Genomic DNA, 14,771 nt, shown 5'->3' on the forward strand with positions numbered 1-14,771 from the left:
AATAGGACAAATGAAAAAAAATGTGATCCATTTTTTTATATGGAAAGAGAAATAGGTATATGGGATAGGAAGAATAATGTCCACCTCCCCCAAATGCACACCTTAGTACCTGTATATATCTGAATTTACGTGGCTAAAGGGACTTTTCAGATATGATTAAATTTGTGTATATTGAGATGGGGGAATTACATTGGATTACCATTTGTGTTCAGTGTGTTCACAACACAATGTTGAAAGGGAGAGGCGACTAGAGAAAGTTCACAGAGACGTGACATTACTGGGTTTGAAAAATGAAGGAAAGAAATCAAAGCCTGCACTTACGGTTGGACTATAGACAATAGAAAAGACAAAGTAGATTCTCCCCTAACCCCCCTGAAAGAATGCAGTACCTCCAAAACATCGATTTTAACCAAGTGGTGCATTGTTTTAAGCCATTATATTTGTTGTAATATATTATGAAGCAATTAAACACAAACGCAGTAGAAGAAGGTGATTTTCCCAAATCACATAACTACATGTTCTGGAGTCTCATAAACCTTAGATTTTATTGACATGGGAAGAGAGAGTATACATCCAGGGCAAAATAAGTAGAAGAAAACAATTAGCACGATATTCTCATCCCTTAACATAATAACCCACCACGGCTTTATGTCTGATTTAATGATGCCTTAAACAGAAGTTAGTTCTAAGCCGCATACATATGGACCATTAATTGTCTTATACAAATCCGCATGTTTTTCAGATAGTTTCCCCAAATCCATCTGTCCTTTTAAAAATCCTTCTAAAGCGAGCCTTTTGGTGAAATCTTTGTGAAACACATCAGGAAACAAATGAACAGCATTTTATGTTTGTGTCTATTTTTATAAATGGACATTGTTCATATAATAATTCATCGTAATGTTAACCTTAGACCACAAGATTCATTGTTTCTTTATATCAAGGCTATTCTTCCAAATTTACATTATTTTGTTTTTTCCAATTATTTAAAGTTTGAAGAGAACCAACATTGAGTTTCTTTTTTTTAAATGCTAGACAATAAGTCTTTATTCTGGAAGTTTCCATTTACATATATCATTTAAAAATGTTCATTGTTACACAAAAACTGGGTGATAAATTATATTTAGAGCAGTATAAATTTAAAATTGTAAGTGCTTATGATTTAATTCAATGGAACGGTAACCTTTCATAATTAGTAAGCACTTTTAAAGAAAAATATTAGAAGGAAAGCTGCTGATGGTCAGATTACATGCAAAGGGGATTCATTGTATTAAGGCAAGGAGGGAAGAAGATTTCCTTTACGTCATATCTAAATCTTTAAAAATCATCATATCAATTAGCAATTCTTTTTCCTGTCCTGCTGTAACTAATGGATCTAATTTTCAGAATATGTCATGATACATTTAATTCATGTTTTGGCATATAAAAACAATTTTACCTCAAATTACTTCCCATTTTTTAAAGTATTTATTCAAATAACTTTGCTTTATAACATTACATAGGCTTTATGTATACAACATTATATTTTTATTCATTTTTTTAAAGATTTATTTATTTATACAAGAACTGGGGTACATGCCAGAAGTGTGGGAGGGTGAGAGAATTCACCAGAGACAGAGTGAGGAGCAGAACAGGCAGATGGACCAAAAACACTGCTGAGGGGAGCTATGGGCAAGACAGGAGAGGTCTGCTCCGCCATGTGGGTATCTCCCTGGCAGGCTGGGATCGAATCCACGCTGCAGAGGCTACAGACAGCTTCACAGTGCTGCGCTCAACCTGCTGGGCCACTGGGGAGGCCCGGACAACATTATATTATGACATCCATGTATACTGCATTGTGATCACCACCAAATGTCTAGTTTCCATTCACCATCAATAGATCACCTTTGCCTAATTTACTCACTCCTGTTTCTCCTTCTTCTATGGTAACAAACACTTTGTTCTCATAATCTAAAAGTTTCATGTTGTTTTGTATTAAACATATTTTTTTTTTTTAACTTTTGTAACATTTTTTTAAAGCCGAGGCAACATTGATCTCTAATAGTCAAGTCATGGAAACAGCCTAAGTTCCCAAAAACAGATGGGTGGATAAAGAAGTTGTGGTATGTATACACAATGGAAGACTACTCATTTATTAAGAGAGAAAAAGAGAGAGAGAGAGAGAGAGAGAGAGAGAGAGAGAGAGAGAGATGAAATCTTACCATTTGCAATAACATGGATGAATCTGGAGGGGATTATACTAAGTGAAATAAATCATCAACAAAAAGATGAATACCAGATGATTTCACTCATATGTGGGATATAAAGAAACAAAAAGAAGGAGCAGACAAAACTAATTCCCCACCCAACCAAGCAAACACAGAAATATGACTTCACAATTAAGCCTAAATGAGGGGAATAGTGGAAGTGTGGGGAATTAAAAGGCATGGAGTTCCACTGTTCTATGGTGGAGGATTATGGGTGTTTTGGGGGTGGTACGGTAACATCCATCTAAAGAAGTATAAACCATTCTCTCTTCCCCATTTTGTGACCTGTAAAGCTTTGATAGTATTCCAGAAAAATAATTGGAAATTTATGACATCATGTATCTTGTATGATACCCTATTGTAGCAGTCAGCAACTACTGTAATTGACAGCCAGTGTTTGTAGATGACTTAATTGTTAGAGAGCAGTCAGTCTATGTTTTTTCCACTTTTTTCTACCCAGATATTAATTCTGACACAATTTTGGTTTCAGGGAAAAAATGATTTAATGATTAGTATATATGTAAACAATGTTTGTCCTTTGTTAAGGAGTATATCTTGAAAACTAATCTAGTTTGCTTCACAGAATACTCATATTTCAAGAGTTAGTAAGAAAATTTGAATATAAAATAAGAATATTTCTGAAGACATCATTTTATTTGAATGTACTTAATTTATGACTTTGGCTTTTTTTCCTTATTGCATCTATATGTATATTTTCACCTTACAAACTCAAGAAATGTGAAAATCAGATTATATTTCTCTCATCTTTTTGACAAATTTCTCACCATTTTCAACTTTAGTTTCTGAAGCAGAATTTAGTATTTCATATGAAAAGCGAGAGCTCCTGTTGTCTGACTGACCCCAATGTAGACAGTGAAAATATACAAAAAGAGACAAAGACTTTTGTTTTTCATTTATCATTTTTGCATTTGTTTCCATCCCCTTTCATGGATTAATCACTTCAAGGTCAGGCCCATAGTCATTCCTCCTCCTAGCAAAACTTCTTACTGAAGTCAATTAACAAAACAGCTGAGAAAGCAGTAGCTTTACTAATTCTTTCAGTGTTTAATCAGAAGAAAAATCTGCTTTAATTTTAATTCACTTGGTCGGGGGTCAGAATTCAAGTGAATATACCCATCTCTGGCCAGTTTCTGAGTCAATTAACTATTAACTTAAAATAATGAAATTATTAAATCAGGGAAGAATATTAACTAGAAAAATAAGCAAAATTGCTTTGGTACTAAGTTTCATATATGAGAGAAAGTATTCTTCCTGAAGCTTGTTAGAAACAGAGAAATTTCCTTTAAGAGTCTATTATGTACTAGCCCCTGGCAAGACACTTCATAATCTTTCATATAAACTCCCTAATTTTCTCTTAAAGACAAAACTGAGAATCCTGATGAGAGGTTAAGTAGATTAAAACAAACAGACAACATCCTTGATATTAGTTTGTGAAATGCATGTTAATGTATTGTTTACAAATTAGTAAATACTTATAAAATAAATTATACATTCTAGGATTCATATGTCCAAACATCACTTAAGTAAGTCCAAACATCACCTCCTTTTATCAGGCATCTGATGGATAATAAGCCACCCCAATGCTAGAGAATTAAAATATCAACAATTAATCTACCTTACATCCTAATAATTAGCTATTAGGAGAGTTTCAGCTGGTTGCTTTCCCGAAGCTGGGTCACACTTGACTGATAATTAGTTGGTCTCTGCTTGTCAACAGTCAGCTTTAGAATAGCAAATCTCTGCTGATTTAGTGTTGTTGACTGACTGAATCTAGGTGTAGAGGCATTAGGAGATGGGATGGAATTTTACATCATCGAACAAGCTAGCTAAGACTCATTTGCAGGATAGGTTAGCTTATGACCAAAAAAATATGACTATACAAGATATTACAAGGCCTATATTTCCATCAGAAAAATATTGCTTCTGCTACATGGATTGATCCAACAAAATTTCAGCTATACAAAGGGTATAAAAAAGAGGTGCATTAAAATCACAAATAATAAAAGAACATGCATACAAAATTAAAATGTGTAGCCATTTTTGTAATCCATTTGTAGGGTAAGGTAGAAAGTATCAGGCTTTTCTGCCCTCCTGCCGTTAGGATAGATGACGGAACCCTGTGGTCCTGAATGCACGCCTGATGGCGGGCACCTGGAGTAGGCTGTGGGCATATGTAGATGGACCCCTGGTTAAGACTGGACTTTTAAGGGTGGCATCATGGGGATGCCAGCAGAAAAAAAGAAGAAGCAGAATGAGTGGGAGAAGCAGAAGCAGAACCATGAGAGAAGAAGAGAGAAGGCCAGAGAGCCCAGATAGAGTGAAGACTTGCTGGGGGCTGACAGCCTGCCAGCCGTCTGGCCCCCCAGCACCCCTGCCTGCGGTGTGCCTGGTAAATCCCAATAAAAGCCTGCAAAAGCCACTGAGGGTTCCAGGACTCTATCTTCCTTTCTCTGGTCTGCTGGGTTGGATAACCTGCACTGTGCCCATTCCTGCCTTTACACCATTCCATCCCCCTTAAATTTTTTGACAATTTTCAAGATTTATTGTCTTCTGCCCCTTAAATGCCACATCACTCATGACACAACTTATATAATGTCTTTAATACAATTAAAAGCACTATAATATTATAGTATTTTGTATTACTATATTTCATAAGAATGTGTTACACATTATATATAATGTATAATTTAAATATTATTTTTCTCTATATATGAAGATGTGGTATCTATATACAATGGAATATTGCTCAGCTATCAAAACCATAAACTTTTACCATTTGTGACAACATGGATGGACCTGGGGGGAATTGTGCCAAGTGAACTAAGTCTGAAGAAGAAAGACAAATACCAGAAGGTGTCACTCACATGTAGAATATAGAGAAAAAAAATACTGGATCACATAAAACTGAACCAATAGCAAGCTCAAGGAGAAGGGAGAGTAAAGTGGGACGAAGACACAATGTACTATAATGGAAGAATTTTGGCCCCTTGCCATTAGGTGTGGTGTGATAATACACACCTAAAGTGTGTTACCCTATACCTCTAAATAATATACATATGTTGTAAACCACTGTAAAATTAATAATATATAAATATTATTAATCCTGTATCAGCATACAATTATACTCTATTTCATATTAAGGGAATTCAGGTTTTTTTTTTTAAAAAAAAACACTTTAAACTTAAATATTAAATGGCTTAATTTAATAATAACATATTCTCTCATAAGAACAATGTTCTCTGATAAATATTGCTTATTAAAATTTACCAGAGAAATATTGTCTCCTATACTTATTAAACTGTAGGGAGTTACTTCACTGTTACAAAAATGTTTTTTTCATCTTATTAATTTCATATAGGAAACAATTTATACAAATGTTTTTGTCTTTAGTTATTTTGTAATCATCATATGCACTTAAAAAATGAAAAGCAAATTAGTTTCTCCTGATGAGAGAGGTGTTTTTTTTTTTTTACCTTTTAAGAAAAAGTTCAATTTTAATTCATCTTTATATCAGCTTAATAATTTGGTTCTGATATTATGTTATGAACTATAAACAGAATCTTTTTATTAAAGTGCTATCTTATGAACCTGATTTTGTTGTAATATACTATAAATGCTGATAACTTTTCAAGTATTTAATTAAAATTTTAAATGATTGATCTACTGAAAACAAATTAGATCTGATACGTATGTAGCAACAAAGAACTATTTAAAATAATTCTTAAATAGTTATTTTTTCTTTGTTGCTTTTACTGCTCCCATAAATATATTTGTTTAACAACAAATATTCTTGATCATTAGTCACAATCTCTAAAGTCAATAAAAAAAAGCAACAAACTGATAGAACAGACAAATTAGAACAATTCACAGAAAAATAAATGAAGATGTTACAAGTGGCTTAACCTTATGACAAGGATTCAATATATTTCATGTAAATTAAATGATATTTGAAATGTACATTTGCATAATATAACATTTACCAAACAAAGGGTCAAAGACAAACACTAAAACTAACCCTTGAGGGCCTCCCTGGTGGCGCAAGGGGTTAAGACGCAACCTATGAAGCTATTCACAACCACTGCAGCATGAGTTCAATCCCTGCTTGGCCAGGGAGCTACCCACATGGCACAGCAGACCTCTCCTGTCTCACCTGCTGCTCCCCTCAACAGTATGTTTCAATCAGTCTGCCTGTTCTGTTCCCCACTCTGTCTCTGGTGAATTCTCTCACCCTCCCCACCTTTGGCCTACACCCCAGTTCTTGTATGCATAAATAAATAAATCTTTAAAAAGAAAAAAACTAACCCTTTAATACTGACCATAGATCTGATTCATCTAGAGGGGAGCTGAAGATGGAGACATGAGAATTGGGCTGGAGTACAAGGACAATGGGCTATAGTGGAGAACGTGGGTGATTTGGTGGTGAAGTGTTACCATGTGTAGGGTAAGGAAAAATGTCAGGCTTTTCTGCCCTCCCACCATCAGGATGGATGATGGATCCTTGCAGTCCTGAATGCATGCCTGATAGGTAGATGGGATTCACCTGGGCTAAGATTGGGCTTTTAAGGTCCGCGTCACGGGGACGCCAGCAGAAGCCAAGAAGCCAAGAGAGAAGTAAGAGAAGCAGTAGCCAAGAAGAAGCCGAAAGAAGAAGCTGAGAGAAGGCTGGTGTAGGGTAAAGAAAATATCAGGCTTTTCTGCCCTCCCGCCATCAGGATAGATGATGGATCCTTGTCCTGAATGCATGCCTGATGGCAGGCACTTGGAGTAGGGTGTGGGCCTAGGTAGATGGGATTCAGCTGAGCTAAGACTGTGCTTTTTAAGGGCGGCGTCACAGGGACACAGAAGCCGAAAGAGAAGCTGAGAGAGAAGCAGAGAAGCAGCAGCAGAAGCAGAGAACACCAGAGAGCCCAGATAGAGTGAAGATTTGCTGGGGGCTGGAAGGACTGCCAGCCTCCCAGCCCCCCAGCACCCCTGCCTGCCACGTACCCGCTGAATCCCAATAAAAGACCTGCAAAACCACTGAAGACTCTGACTTCTCCTTTACCCGGTCTGCATGGGATCTGAAAACCTGTGCTGTGCCCTGTCCTGCCTTTACAGCCGGAGAGCCCAGAGTGAAGACCTGCTGGGGGCTGGGAGGACTGCCAGCCTCCCAGCCCCCTAGCACCCCTGCCTGCCATGTGCCTGGCAAATCTAAATAAAAGACCTGCAAAAACCACTGAGGACTCTGACTCCTCCTTTACCAGGTCTGCTGGATCCTAGAAAACCTGCTCAGTGCCCATTCCTGACCTCTACACCATGACTACACTTGAGGGGGGAATCCTGTACTGTTAAAATATACTAACAAAGATGCAAAACAGTGGTGCTTCGATAAAAAATTAAAACAAAGAAAATAGTACTCAGAAAAAAAAAAAATGTTACAGAACACTACATCAAGATTATCTAAAGTTACAGAAATGTCATTTTTGATTTAGAATCCCCAAAATCATCAACATAAGTAGAATCTCATTGACACTGAAAAATAGGCAGTAACCTTTTAACTTAGGAAGACCCAAAGTAAAAGAGGGAAAGACAAAATAGAAGCCGGTGCGAGGGTGATTTGACTTCTCAATTAGAGGATTTACACTGACTGTGAGCTTTGAAAAGTTGTTTTTCTGTTTTTCAAAATTAGCACTTTTTTCACATATTCAGTTGAAGAAATTAAAATATTACTGATGCAATTTCTTAAAATGCATGTTTTAAATAAGCTAATCAATGATTACATTGTGTTACAAAACTCATAGTAAAAAAAATCATTGTTTTTGCTTATTAAAGAAGATATCTAGATATCTTATAATTGATAAAATGACTTTTTAGAGATTTTAATAAAAGCTAGGTAGTGCAATTACAAAACTTCAGTTTCAATTCATTATGAATTTATACCTTGATCAAATATATGGTTTATGCAACTATAGCTACTGCCAAAATGCAATCATCTATGGATTGTTTTCAACTTAGTGAAATGTTGGAAGTAATTGGAAATTGAAAAGTTTAAGGCTGACACTAAAAACAAAACTAATTAACTATTTTTTCTAAGTCAGAACTTTATTTCTCTTTGAAAGCATGCATGTAAAAATTATATTGCTCTACACTAAAACTTGAACATTAATTTCACCTGGAATATGAGGAGGAAAAATATATTCAGATTAAAACATCCACTCTTTAATAATATTTTTCTTTCATTTAAAAAAAGTTAATATTAAATTGGGCCTCCCTGGTGGCTCAAGAAGTTAAGTACAGCACTGTGAAGCTATCCGCAGCCTCTTCAGCACAAGTTCAATCTCTGGCCAGGGATATACCCAGGGTGCAGCAGATCTCTCCTATCTCACCTGCTGCTCCCCTCAGTCTGCCTGTTCTGTTCCCCACTCTGTCTCTGGGTGAGTCCTCTCACCCCCACACCTCTGACTTGTACCCCAGTTCTTGTATGCATAAATGAATAAATCTTTTAAAAAGTTAATATTATATTTTCACCACTTTAATGCAAATTTAATAGTATATTCTTAGATGTGAGATTTTTAAAATCTGTTTTTTAATGGCATTTGTTCAGCAACAGTTTCGTTAGAAAATAGATATATCCATTCTCTCAAAGTGCTTTGGGATTGTCAGTGGTTTACATAAGTGGGCATGGGAATCTGGAGCAACCTGATATGGTGTCAAATTTGTACTTATTTCCCAATGTTTTTTAAAATGAAAAAGTCCTCATGTTATCCTTGCTCTGGCATTTTGAGGTGTTTTCTGGCATTTTTTTTTTTTTTTATTTGTAAGGTGGTGGTGACCATCTGGTAATCTGCCAGGAATCTTGAGTTATCAGCTATCTACAACATAAACTGCTGCTCCCTTCATATTATTTTTTTATTTGACAACTCAATGGACTAAATGGTAAAATACCATTGGTTTAAAATCTATCAGATTCCGGGCCTCCCTGGTGGCGCAGCGGTTGAGCGCTGGGTTGCGAACCTGCCCGCAGCCTCTGCGACGCCGGTTCAATCCCCGGCTGCTCCCCTGCCACAGGAGGAGGGTCCCACATGGCGCGCAGACCTCTCCTGCGGCCCGCTGCTCCCCTCAGCAGTGTACTTCGGTCCTTCTGCCTGCTCTGCTCCCCGCTCTGGCTCTGGTGAGTTCTCTCACCCTCCCGCGCTTCTGACTGTACCCAGTGCATGTATAAACAAAAAACAAACAAACAAATAAATAAATAAACATGCCTCTATAAAAAAAAAAAAAAAAAATTAAAAAAAATAAAATAAAATCTATCAGATTTCAATTGAACTCATGAAGCATTTACATGCAATTGGAAACACGATTATTGTTAGGAAACAGTAATAGATTGTTCTTTTGGATTGTCAAGGACTTCAGTCACATTTTCCACTGATGGAAAGATTAACTTCTTGGAAAATACTATCTTGTTACAAAATGGCATTAACTCCTGATAATCATAAACACATTAAATAACAACCAAAGATGTGGCTTTGACAGCTTTAAAGAATTTGGTGTTTTAATGACAGAGAACCTCACTCGTCAAAATTTCTGAGTGTCAAATTGATCCATGGGAGAGAGGCTGATAATTTTATTGTTCTATAATGTGCCAGTGTATAATTTCAGAAAGAGAAATCATTTTATGAAGGAATTAATTACATGCAAATGAATCTCTTCACAATGTGTTAATAAATTTAGAAATACTTTTTTTTAAAGATTTATTTGTTTATACAAGAACCAGTGTACAGGCTAGATGTGCAGGAGGTTGAGAGGATTCACCAGAGACAGAGCGGGGAACAGAACAGGCAGACTGACGAAATACACTGCTGAGGGGAGCAGCGGGCAAGACAGGAGGGGTCTGCTGCGCCATGGGATCCTTGCCGGCTGGCCGGGATAGAACCAGCATTGCAGAGGCTGCGGATAGCTTCACAGCGCTGTGCTCAACTGCCTGTGCCACCAAGGAGGCCCAGAAATACTTTTTTAAATGATGAAAAATAGTAAAAAGTAAAATGCCTTAAAGGAGATGGTTAAAGAATACTATAGAGATATTACCCCGGGACAGTGCATGAAGGAATCTATGTCAAGGAGAAGGAATGCATTATTTTGTTTTCTGCTTTATCAAGAATATCTTCTTATTCTTTACTTAACCTTCAAAAACCTAAATAATAATATGAATAATGAAAATTTTGATTCATTTTAGAATTAAAATTGTTTTGTAGAATTAAATAGCATGTATATTTTTGTCAATTTATCTTTATTTTCTCATTGGCTAAACAAGTTCCTTTCATATAAATGACCATTTTTTTATTTTTAAAAATTATTTGTGCATATGAGAACGGGGTGTAGGTCAGAGGTTCAGGGGGAGGGGGTGAGAGGACTCACCAGAGACAGAGCGGGGAGCAAAACAGGCAGACTGACTGAAACACACTGCTGCAGGGAGCAGCAGGTAAGACAGGAGAGGTCTGCTGCGCCGTGTGGGTAGCTCCCTGGCCAGGGATGGAGCTCTGTGCTGCAGTGGCTGCAGATAGCTTCATAGTGCTGAGGCTTAACCCCTTGCGGCACTATGGAGGCCCAAATGACCTTAATTTTGTTCCTAATAACTTCTCATGTTCACTGTTAATCTACCTTTGTAAACCCTCTGCTTTTCTGACTTTCTGTGTATGCTCATAATGATTATTTGTTTTTCTTTCCCTTTAAAAATTGTTTCCAAGGTAATCAGCCTTCAGTAATAGAGTCCCTCAATATGCCTTCCATGTAAAATATGCAATAAAAATATATTTTAAATTAACTAAAGTTCAGTTCAAAGCCATTTTTCTCTGCTTCTTCCTTACTATGCAGATTTACATGCACATCTCTTTTCTCTCTTTCAGAACTATAATTTCCTGCCCATGACACACATATATACACACAAGTACACATACACATGTACTAACACACATTATGACTCTGGTACATGCTATGAAGAAGAAATTCCTATTACCGTTCAAGCTTATTTTAGGGATATTTGTCATTATATGTTTTAACTTTTATCCATTTGAACATTTATCATGGAGATTTTGACCATGAATACACACGCACACACACACCCCATATGTATGTGTAGTATCAAACATCTATAAAATACATAATGAAATTTTAAATATTTTTATTTAAAAGTTTCACACGTAGGCAATATACTCATTGTTGATTTGGGCTTTCATCAGGTTTTAAAAACAAAAGTTAGTTTTCTCTCTTCAAATTGATATTTTAACATGACATGTTTTCACCAGATATATCAATTATAGTTTTCCATCTTCATTCTGAAAATCTATCCCTGTATCATGAGACTTAAATAACAGGAAACTTTCTTAAATAACAGGAAACTTTCTTAAAGATGCTTTATTTTTAATGAAATGTAATGCAAAATCTAGATTAGTGTTTGTCTCTTCAACATGTTTTAAAAATAAATTGATTTCTAGAAATATTCTTAGTGTTTTTTCTCTTGGTAGAATAAAAATGATATATAGAACTATTATTGATATTTTATAAGTTATTGCTAAAAATCCTGAGGTACATACTTAAAATGCAGAGTCAATGTATTCCAAACACATATAAATTTATGGAATATGATATGTATAAACCTCTGTTCTCCAGAGACTCTAATGTATTAGGAGCCAAGATGAATATTAGCACAGATTTTGTATATTTTACAACTAATATCACTTCCTTGCCCATTCAGGTTTTGTGGTCTTCTCTCAAATTTTATCTCTACTTTAGGAATATTTGATACAATCTAAGTATCTTAATCATCTTTTCCTAATACACAATCAAGCTAGGATTCCTCTTATTATATCTTAATTCCTTCAGTTACACAAAAAGAAAAAAAATACACATCAAACTATCTTAAACATTTTAATTTACCTGACGATTGTGATTTAATTTCTCAAATCCATTTGCAATGCGGATCTTTAAAACATTGTAATATGGTTGACAGCTAAATTTAAGAAAACATACTCATTTATTTATCAGACAGATAAAAATTTTACCAGGGTTCACAAAAATAAATGAAACAATTTGTACCCTAACATCAAGGGGGGTAAGAGAAGTATCCAAAGCAATGGTTAACCATTCCATTCTTCATTAAAATATCTATAGCTTCTTATTTTGTTAAGAAACTATTCAGATTGATGTGAATTAAATAAAAAAAACTGAAATTTGCAAAAAAATCCATTTTGTCATTGAAATTTGTTTTTAAATTGCCAACAGCATATTACTGCAAACAAAGGAATACTGTATTTTTTTGTTTTCAAGATCTTTCTTATGTCAATAAATCTTTAAATAGAGGTCTCTAATATAACTGTGAAAAAAAATTATAGTAATTTGATCAGAGAAAAAATCTAAAGTCATAAGAATGTAACTGACCAAACAAGGCAGCGCAAACTAAGAAATGAATTAGGTGGACATTTAATGCCTCAGGAGTCCAGAACACAGTTTTCATTTCTGCTACCATTTGTTTGCAGACCTTTTCTTGTTATCTAATGCCCTATGTATGTAATTGCTTAGTACTCTTTTCTCCAGGACACTGTCAGATCTTCTATTAAGTTTGTTTTGCATTTCATCTGGCTCACCTATGCCTCTGCAGTGATCAGTCAAATGCATAGCACCTAACATTTGTTCAACATATGTAGAAGATAGCAATTTGGAATTGAAAACTGTAAAAGTTAGAATATGTTTTAGAGGCATAACCATTTATATATTTTCAAGAAAAGAAGAAATGGCACATGTTAGAGACCCAGAGTATCTGTGCAGAGTTGGATGATAAATGGATAGAAAGGCAAACCAATCTGTTGGATTAAAAATGAGATTCATTTATGGGTTAAGAGGAGGTAAACCACTTGCTGAATGTGGAACCTGTGAATCCAGCTCAGGAGGTATGCATTATATCCATCAATAATAAATAAATGAATAGGGAAAAATATTTCTGACATGAAAAATACACTGTTTCCAAAGTAAAGTACCCTATTAAAAATATATTTCCACCAAAAAAATGTGTAAATTTGAAATATGTTCTAAGAAAACAAATTTAGATTACAATGATTTGTTATGACTGAACTAGTTTCTGTTTACTTTTTGTAAAATCTAACTTCCTGGCTAAGTATCCTATTTAGATTTGCTTATACAGCTAACTACCACTGTGCTTAACTTCCAGAATGGGAAATTAGCCTGGCTAATTTAACCACCAGGAATCTAGTCTAATCCTGTTGATGTATTCCTGATAATTAACAATCTGTGAGCAGCTGCATTGTCCAATATCCAGTATACAGCACAAGGAAAATGATCATTTTGTACACTGTGGATTCAGTGGACTAAAGGAAAGAGCACTTTTTTATTAATAGCAGCACTTTTCATAAATTTTATGAGTTAATAGGGTTCAATTAATGTTGCCAAGTGGTGTACTTCATACATATGTCTCTGGGGTTTTGCAAAGTTGAAAAGAATGTATAATGAATGGTTGAGCAGTTATATTGGTACCCTAGTAATTAGAGAAGGAGTAATTAATGTGCATCTGTGTTAGGCTCCTGGGTGCTGTCAACGACCCTGTAGTGTGCAAAAAAAAAAAAAAAAAAAAAAAGAGAAATTATGAGCTTGGCAAGGGAATACAGCTTTTCTCTTTTTCTTAAATTTTAGATCTACATCTGTGTTTAATTAGAAGAAGAAATGAATTCCCATTAACACCATTAGGTAACATGCTATGATTGGTTAAAGCCTACATGGACTGTGAAACTCATCCAGAAAACTCCGGAGGTTATAATGGAAATGTATAATCTCAGAAGGACTATATTTTAATAAAATAAGGATGTTGATAGTCTCCACTTGATTGCCTGTAGATTACCTTCTGCTCTTACTTTTAGTCAATCTAACACTATGAGTGATCTTAAGAAAACTACTGAGCAAAAGTGACTTACCACACCTAAGAGTGGATTTTTTTTTTCTGTCATGAAGGACAAGATAAAATAACATTGCCTTGTAATAGGTTCAGTATACAAAAAATGTCATATATTAATGACAGCATGAAATAGTTTACTAACAGATAATAGTCACAGATGATGCAGTTGACTAGCTGTGCTGATATTTTGTTTTCCAGAGAGATTCAAATTAAATTGCTTTTATCTCCTGGAGCAGAATAACATTTCATATTCCACATGACAATAAAATGTATCCTTAGGGCGAGTAGTATAGCTGTACTTTTAAAATGAACAGGCATGATTTAATTAGTATGCAAGAACTTAGGCCAGATTTTAAGAGATAGTTGACTCTCCTGAGCTTTCCTGTTCAGTGGCCCCCTAAAATTCTGCTTTTTGAAAGAGTTACTGTATGACTGTATTTGTAATTAAACATTATCGTTACTTAAAGTTTTTTAATAATCTGCCAAATATTCTGTTGAGATATTAATGCAAAATGATATTCATTCTTTCATATATAATTATGTTAGAAACCCGCCATGCATTATTGGCTTTG

At 35.2% G+C, this 14,771-nt stretch overlaps 1 long non-coding RNA gene across 1 annotated transcript; it reads left to right on the forward strand.

The window, feature by feature from the left end:
• The first annotated feature begins 1,877 nt into the window (after nt 1-1,877).
• LOC129144727 (uncharacterized) lies at nt 1,878-14,091 on the forward strand. Its single transcript, XR_008549223.1, has 3 exons — nt 1,878-1,922; nt 2,017-2,099; nt 13,941-14,091. It is a non-coding gene; the product is annotated as an uncharacterized LOC129144727 (long non-coding RNA).
• The last annotated feature ends 680 nt before the right edge of the window (nt 14,092-14,771 follow it).

This window comes from Talpa occidentalis, unplaced genomic scaffold (genome assembly GCF_014898055.3).
Source record: "Talpa occidentalis isolate TD23 unplaced genomic scaffold, MPIMG_talOcc4v2.1 talOcc4.6, whole genome shotgun sequence".
NCBI lineage: Eukaryota > Metazoa > Chordata > Mammalia > Eulipotyphla > Talpidae > Talpa > Talpa occidentalis.